The following is a 9,106-nucleotide window of genomic DNA, read 5'->3' as shown; positions in this document are numbered from 1 at the left end:
GTTATTTAAAAGCCGAGGATTGAACCCAAGGCAGAATGAGACAACTGGAGGCTGGAATCTACCAATAAGAATTTCTTTTCCTTTAACTCTCTTTATTATTTTTATATATTCTCCATCTCAATTTCCGTCATTTATTTAATTTCGCAATTTCAATTTAATTTAAATACTATTTTTATTTTTCCAAATCGAAATTCTTAATTCTGTTTTTTTTTTATTTTTTCAGGAACACAAGTTTCTTGGCCAAGAAATTGTCTAAGATTTCAAGAAACGAGCATTCGTACAATCCGGTCCCTGAGGATTCAACCCTACTTCCCCTTTACTGTTATTTTTATTATTTTACAGGGAATAGGATATTTTTGGTGCTCTCAATGACCGCATCAGAATCCTTACGCGAGTGTGGATGATATATTTTTACTCGATTGTCTGAGGATGTTTTAGTAGAGTTAAAAGTCTAAAGAGGTTGTAAGCTAGTGGGTTAGTGGGAGAAAATTAAGGGATATGTTATAATATCTTTTATTTTTCTTTCCTTTTAATTATTATTCTTTTTCAAAATTTTGGTTTTTTCCCCCAAATTTCTAACGTGATTTCTACCTCATTCTCTATTCTTTTCTTCTATGTTATTCCTCTTCAATCGGTGTCCTCATCTGTTCTTCCAAAATTCGTATTGTGATTCACTGTGTTCGTTAATTGGCTTGGTAAGTGACGCTGGGTTTTTGTTAACATTTGGTTTTAGAATTTTTGGGCAATCTTATTTATGGCTGATTAATGGTTGTAATCGATGGATTCTGTAGCGTAGGAGAAGGCGGTAAGGCAGGGGTTATCGTTTCAACAATTTAGCTTAACATGTGTGATCGTTTCTGCAGTGGTAAGTTTTTAGGCATCAATCTCTTTAGTTTTGTTAACTCTATTTTAGTCGCTAAAGGTGTTGCATATTCTAATTTTAGGTGCTGGTGGTCTCGGGAGTGTTTTTGCATCGAAAACGTACTAAGTGTGTACCCGAAACGCAGAAAGTTGAATTTCAGCGAAAGCCAAAAAATTGGTCTGTCAACGCCACAGGGGCATGTGGTAGCCCGTATGGAAGGTTGTGTGCAAGGCACGGTCGTGTGGTTGACATAGGCATGGTCGTGCGCAAGACACAACCATGTGGTGGCTTGAGTGTGGCCGTGTGGGCTACACGGGCTAGGCCAAGTTGAGTGTGTGGGCCCACACGAACGTGTGGATTTGAGGCCAGGCTGTGTCGGCCACACGGGCAAGGCCAATCTGGGCATGTGGGCCTATATTTCTGAAATTTTTCCTAGGGTCGCACGGGTTGTTCCAATCGACTAGGGTCTATCGTAAGGCTAGTAAAGGCTAACCAAACCCTAAAACTATGGATCTGATAGTTTGATATTCTGTTCTGAATATGAAAATGCTATGCATGTCTGATATTTCCGTTATCTATATATAAGCATGTTGAGCATGTATAATCTGTATATTTGTATCTGTTTTTTATATCTGATTGGGGTGAGATTTGTATATGAGGAGGAAGTATTTTGTTCGATGTTAATCGCATATATTCTGGCAGTTTGGCTGCATATATTCTGATGTGTTGTAATGGTACAATATGGTGTGTAGGGATGGGTGGATGTTTTTAGCCCCACATGGTGTGATGGGATGGTCAGAGTTGGTGTATGCGAATGGGGGTAGGATTTTGCATATCTGAAATCTGAATCAGTTATCTGATACTGTTATCTGAATCTGGATCTGTATCTGACTGTGTACATAACTCTGTATATTTGCATGTTCAATTCTATTGGGTTACACACTGAGTTTACGAAAACTCACTTCCGTTTGTCTATTCTGTTCAAATAATCCACAGACTTGACGGATCGGAGTGGCGGAGACTCAGTAGTGATCACTCGACCGTAAACAGTTTAAATTTGGCAATTTATGGTTTTATTTATGATTTTGGTTTTCATTTGAGAGTTTGTAATTTCTAGGGCTTTCTTGATTTTTATGATTATTAACTGTTAATTTTTTGTTTGTTGAAAAAAAAGTTTTTTTCTAAAAATACGAAGCTAATTTCTAAAATGCAATGGGTTTGTTAGACTTTCGCTGTAAAATAGGTCTTGGTAAATAACTAATTAATTAATGTTTTCGAAAATGGATATAAAGTATATGAATTGAATAACTGAAATGACTTTACATAACTAAACCCATTCTCTGTAACTTTTCCAGATTCGGTTATAACGTTTAGGCCAGGTTTGGGGAGTTATATTTAGTAGTATCAGAGCCAAGTTATAAAACTTGGACTGTGAATTTTGGGTTTCAAAATTATATTTCGAAAAGAATTGGTTTTCAAATACTTTTTTGGATAAATTGGGAAAGTATGGGTACACCAAGTTTCCGGCGCCAATCCTGTAAGTATTTAGTAATTTATGATGGAAAACTCTAAAAACACTATAGTTAGAACTTTCTGAAACTATACTGAGTAGTTAGAGATTGAAACCTTTGAAAACAATTCTGAACTTTTAACAATTTATGCATAAAACATCTGCTAATAAATACTAAACTGATGCATAAAATTTTTAATGTAGATAAAGCTTGAAATATACAATGAGTGCTCGTGGAACTTATGGACATAGTATTCGGGGCCGTGGTAAATGCCGTAAAGGAGCTCGAGTTGAGTCTTTCTCTCTAGGCAATATGCCGAACTTAGATACGAGTGAGACACCAGTTTTATCTGCTACTGAGACTGGGTCTCAATGTCGCTTAGCTGGGGAAGGTGCACTGTCCCAAGCCATGCTGAAGATTTTGAAAGGGGTCGTTAGACCCCATTCTAGAGCTAGGGCCAAGGGTCGATAACTGAACGACTTCGGTCTAATAGTGCCGAATTATTTAGGGGTGTCACTGGAGTCGCCCTTAATATGGCCGAGTATTGGTTGGAGGCCATTGAGAGGATCATGAACAATTTAGACTGTACTTTCGAGCAGAAATTTAAGGGTGCAGTCTCCTTCGCGACGAGGCATATCAGTGGTGGTTGATAGTTAAGGAAGGTACTCAAGCCTGATTGTCTGAACTGAGATTTCTTTAAGACTACCTTTCAGAGTAAGTACGTAGGAGCGAGCTATATGGATACTCGTAGGCGTGAGTTCATGAATCTCACACAAGGCAATAGATCTGTGGCTGAGTATGAGACCGAGTTTCTGAAGTTGAGCCACCATGTTCAAGGTATGGTGGCGTCTGAGTATGAGAGGTGCGTTTGCTTTGAGTATGGTCTGAGGGATAACTTAAGGGTTCTAATTGCTCCACAAGGGGAGCGAAAGTTCACAATTTTGGTTGAGAATATGAAGATCGCTAAGGATACTAAGCGCGTGAAGCGCCAGAACAGGGATCGAGAGATGGGTAAGAATAAGAGAGAATCGGAGCCCTCTAGTTCTATTCATAGGCCTAAGAAAAAGGCCAGATCTGATGGGTCAGTTATAGTATGGGCTCTTATTGCTCCTACTGGGATTCAGCTATGCGGTGATTGTGGTATGCTCCATCCGGGCAAGTGTTGAAAGAGGATAAGGGCTTATCTGAGGTGTGGTTCATTAGTGCACCGTATTCAAGAGTGTCCACAGAAGGCTGATTAGATGCAAGTTTTGGGACCAAGTTCTGCGTAGCCTCAAAGAGCAGTTCAGCAACCACTGGGGGCCGTGGACAGGCTAGGGGTGGTAATGGTGTGGGTCACGGATAGAGAGCACCGAGCAGAAGTGCTGGTTAGACTAAGGCGAGGCAGCCTGTACTAGTTTATGGTGCATGACACCAAGAAGATAGAAATGCTCCTGATGTCATCACCTGTACGTTCTTTATATTTGATGTGTCTTATACTGCTTTGATAGATATAAGTTCTACTCACTCCTATGTAGCTAGCACTACATCTGAAAACTTAGGGATTCCTATTGAGAGTATTTCTAGTAAGATTACTGTACTAAGTCCTTTGAGGCAGTCTACTCGGGTTAGTAAACTCTATAGGGATGTTCTGTAAGAGGTACAAGGGGTTATCTTTCTGGAAAATCTGATGGAGCTTCCGTTTAGAGAGTTCGGTTTAATTCTAGGTATGGATTAGTTGGTTGAGCATCGAGTCAGTTTGGACTGTGCATCTAAGAGGGTTGTTCTGAGGACCAATGATGATATGAAGATGGTTGTGATTGGTGAGCATCGAGATTATTTGTCCAATGTGATCTCTACTCTTGTGGCTGAAAAACTAGTTCGAAAAGGGTGTGAGGCGTACTTGGCTTACGTCAGTATTTCTAATTCTAGGGACTCTTCTGTTGGAGATATCAGAACAGTGAGAGATTTTTTGAATGTCTTTTCTAAGGAGTTACCGAGTTTACCTCTGAATCGGGAAGTTGAATTTGGAATTGAGCTTCTACCGGGTACAGCTTTGGTGTCTATCGCTTCATATCGAATGTCACCGAAGGAGCTTACAGAGCTTAAGTCTCCATGGGGGCACCAATTCTGTTTGTTAAGAAAAAGGATGGGACCATGACAATATGCATCGATTATCGGCAGTTGAATAAGTTGACTGTGAAGAATAAGTATCCACTTCCGAGGATCGATGACTTGTTTGATTAGTTTCGAAGGGCTTTAGTGTTCTTTAAGATAGATTTTCGTTCTGGGTATCATCAGTTGAGGGTTAAGGAAGCTGATGTTCATAAGACTACATTTAGGACTCATTATAGACATTACGAGTTCCTAGTTATGCCTTTTGGTCTGATGAATGCTTTAGCTGCACTCATAGATTTAATGAATCGAGTGTTTCAGCCATATCTGGATCAGTTCTTCGTGGTCTTTATTGACGATATTTTGGTATACTCTAAGACAGGGGATGAGCATGATGAGTATTTTAGAGTAGTGCTTCAGATTATACGTGAGAAACAGCTTTACGCTAAGTTGAGTAAGTGTGAGTTTTAGTTGCATGAAGTGACTTTTCTGGGGCATGTGGTTTCTACTGAGGGGATCCGTGTTGATCTGAAGAGGATAAAGGTTGTGTTTGATTGGAAACAGCCTACAAACGTGTCTGAAGTCTGTAGTTTTCTGGGTCTAGCAAGTTATTATCGACAGTTTGTCAAGAAGTTTTCTCTGATCACAGCTCCGTTGACTAAGCTTCTGCGTAAGGGAGTTTCTTTCATTTGGATTGATGCACAACAATCAAGCTTTGAGAAGCTCAAGTCTATTCTGACTCAGGCTCCTATTCTGATACAGCCTGAATCTGGTAAAGAGTTTGTGGTATACAGTGATGCGTCGCATGTTACTTTGGGTTATGTTCTGATACAGGATGGTAAGGTTGTGGCTTATGCATCCCATCAACTTAAGACACATGAGGGAAATTATCCGACGCATGATCTCAAGTTGGCTGTGGTGGTTTTTGCGTTAAAAATCTAGAGACACTATCTGTATGGAGAAAGGTGTATCATCTACACCGATCACAAGAGTCTCAAGTATCTCCTTACTCAGAAGGAGTTGAATCTTAGGCAACGCTGATGGATTGAATTGCTCAAAGATTATGGTTGCACGATAGAGTATCATCCTGGTAAGGCTAATGTGGTGGCCGATGCTCTAATTCGTAGGGTGATGTCTAACTTGAAAGCGATGTTCATTCGACTTAGTCTGTTTGAGGATAGGGGTATGTTAGCTGAGTTGCAAGTTAAGTCGACCTGGATTGATTAGATTCGAGATAAGCAGTTGGGGGATAAGTCTTTGGGTCTGCAGTTCTGTCAGATTGAGAGTGGCAATACTTCAGATTTTTGGCTGAATAATGATAGTGTGCTATGTTTTGGAGGAAGGATCTGTGTACCGAATAATTCTGATTTGAGGCAGTCAATTTTGAAGGAGGAGTATAGTAGCCCATATGTCATGTATCCCAGTGGCTGTATTGGTGGCTAGGTTTGAAACGTGAAGTTACTGATTTTGTTACTCGTTGTCTGACGTACCAGCAAGTTAAGGCTGAGCATTAGTAGCATTCGGGTTTGTTATAGCCAGTTAAAATTCCCTTATGGAAATGAGAACGAGTGGCGATAAACTTTATTAGTGGGTTGCCCTTGACACCCACTAATAAGGATTTTGTTTGGGTCAACGTAGATCGATTGACCAAGTTTACTCACTTTATTTCGGTTTAGACGAATTATTCTCTGCAAAAGTTAGCGAAGCTCTACATTTATGAGATTGTAAGACTGCATAGGGTTCTTATCTCGATTATTTTTTATAGAGATCCTCGTTTCACTTCTTGGTTCTAGAAGAAATTACAGAGGCTCTAGGTTCAAGATTGGACTTTAGTACTGCGTTCCATCCTCAGATCGATGGTCAATTTGAGAGGGTGATTTAGATATTGGAGGATATGCTTCGGGGTTGTGTTTTTTATTTCTGAGGTAGTTGGGAGGACTATTTACCGCTAGCTGAGTTGACCTACAATAACAGTTTCCAGTTTAGTGTCCAGATGGCATCTTACGAGGCTTTGTATGGTCATAAGTGTCGTACCCCGCTATGTTGGATTGAGTTGGGTGAGCGTCGGGTTTTGGGTCATAAGTTAGTTTCTGAGATCGAAGATAAGGTTAGACTAATTTGGGATCGTCTGAAGGCGACTTCTGATAGGCAGAAATCTTACGTAGATATGAAGAGGAGAGATATTGAGTACACTTCGGGGGACTTCGTCTTTCTTAAGGTCTCTCCGTAGAAGAAAGTTTTAAGGTTCGGTCATAAGAGCAAATTGAGCCCTAGGTTTATTGGACCGTATCGAATTCTGAAGCGTGTGAGACCGATCGCTTACCAGTTAGAGTTACCTCCAGAGTTAGACCGTATCTATGATGTCTTTCATGTCTCTATATTGAGGCGGTATCGGTCTGAACCATCTCACGCTGTCTCAGTTGAGGAGATCAAGGTTATGCCAGACTTGAGTTTTGAGGAGGAGCTGGTTCAAATTCTGGATCGAGATGTTAAGGTTCTGAGAAGGAACTCCATTCCATTAGTAAAGGTTTGTGGAAGAATCATGGCACTGAGGAAACCACGTGAGAACCTGAGGACTCGATGCGTCTGCAGTATCCTCATCTATTTTGATCAGATAAATTTTGAGGTCGAAATTTCTTTTAAGGGGTAGAGTTGTAACACCCTGAATAATTGATTTCTGCTTCTGTGAATATCTGACACAAATGTGTATCTACTCCAGTGGTTGAGTGTTCTAGGTATATGTGTGAGGTATTTTGTTCAAGTCTCACATTTGCTAAATTTTGGTATTTTTTTTGAAATTAAGCCTTACCTTTGTTCTGTGGGCTTATATTAAATTACTTGTAAATTCAAATCAGAATGAGCCTGCTGGTTTGAGTGGTAAGGGGGTTGGTGTGTTGGGAGTCCTGTGTTTGAATCCCTACGTGAGCGTGGATGATATATTTTTACTCGATTGTCTAAGGGTGGTTCAGTAGAGTTAAAAGTCTAAAGAGGTTGTGAGTTAGTAGATTAGTGGGAGAAAATTAAAGGATATGTTATCATATCTTTTATTTTTCTTTCCTTTTAATTATTATTCTTTTTCAAAATTTTGGTTTCTTTCTCCAAAATTCTGACGTGATTTTTGCCACATTCTCTATTCTTTTCTTCTATGTTATTCCTCTTCAATCTGTGTCCTCATCTGTCCTTCCAAAATTCGTATTGTGATTCATTGTGTTCGTTAGTCGACTTGGTAAGTGACGTTGGGTTTTTGTTAACTTTTGATTTTGAAATTTTGGGGCAAACTTATTGATGGCTGATTAATGGTTGAAATTGATGGATTTTATGGTGTAGGAGAAGACGGTGAGACAGGGTTGTCGTTTCAACGATTTAGCTTATCATGTGTGATCGTTTCTGTGGTGGTAAGTTTTTGAGCATCAATCAATTTAGTTTTGTTAACTCTATTTTAGTCGCTAAAGGTGTTGAGTATTCTGATTTTAAGTGCTAGTGGTCTTGGGAGTGTTTTTGCATCGGAAACATACCAGGTGTGTACCCGGAACGTAAAAAGTCAAACTTTGGCAAAAGCCAAAAAACTAGTCTGTCGACGCCACACGGGCGTGTAGTAGCTCGTGTAGAAGGCTCTGTCTGAAACATGGCCGTGTGATCGACATAGGCATGGCCATGTGCAAGACACGACCGTGTGGTGGCTTTAGTGTGGTCGTGTGGGCTACACGGGCTAGGCTAAGTTGGGCGTCTAAGCCCACTCTGGCATGTCACACAAGCATGTGGATTTTAGGCTAGGCCGTGTGGACCACACGGGTAAGGCAAATCTGGGCGTGTGGGCCCACATGGGTAAGCCATACGGGCATGTGGGCTTATATTTTTAAAATTTTCCCTAAGGTTACATGGGTTGTTCCGGTCAACTGTGGGCCTACCGTAGGGCCGATAAAGGCTACCAAACCCTAAAACTGTGGATCTGGTAGTTTGATATTCTGTTTTGAGTATGAACATGCTATGCATGTCTAATATTTTCGTTATCTGTAAATAAGCATGCTAAGAATGTATAATTTGTATATATGTATCTGCTTTTTTATATCTGATTGGGGATGGGATTTGTATATGAGGAGGAAGTATTCTGTTCGATGTTAATTGCCTATATTCTAGCAGTTTGGCTGCTTATATTTTGATATGTGTCGTAATGACAGTGTAGGGATGGGTGGATGTTTTTAGCCCCACATGGTGTGATAGGATGGTCAGAGTTGGTGTGTAGAGGATGAGGGTAGAATTTTGCATATCTGAAATCTGAATCGATACTATTATCTAAATTTGGATCTATATCTGACTGTGTACATAACTTTGTATGTTTGCATGCTTAATTCTACTAGGTTACACACTGAATTTACAAAAACTCACTTTTGTTTGTCTATTTTGTTCAGGTACATAGACTTAGGCGGATCAGAGCGATGGAAACCCAACCATGACCACTCGACCGTAAACAGTTTAAATTTGGCAATTTATGGTTTTATTTATGATTTTGGTTTTCATTTGAGAGTTCATAATTTCTAGGACTTTCTGGACTTTATGATTATTAATTGTTAATTTTTTGTTTGTTGATAATATGCATGCATTGATAAATTATTTTATTAAACCGATTGTTTTTTCATAA

This window comes from Gossypium hirsutum, chromosome A01 (genome assembly GCF_007990345.1).
Source record: "Gossypium hirsutum isolate 1008001.06 chromosome A01, Gossypium_hirsutum_v2.1, whole genome shotgun sequence".
Taxonomy (NCBI): domain Eukaryota; kingdom Viridiplantae; phylum Streptophyta; class Magnoliopsida; order Malvales; family Malvaceae; genus Gossypium; species Gossypium hirsutum.
The sequence above is the reverse complement of the archived record's forward strand: the minus strand, read 5'-3'. Positions refer to the sequence as shown.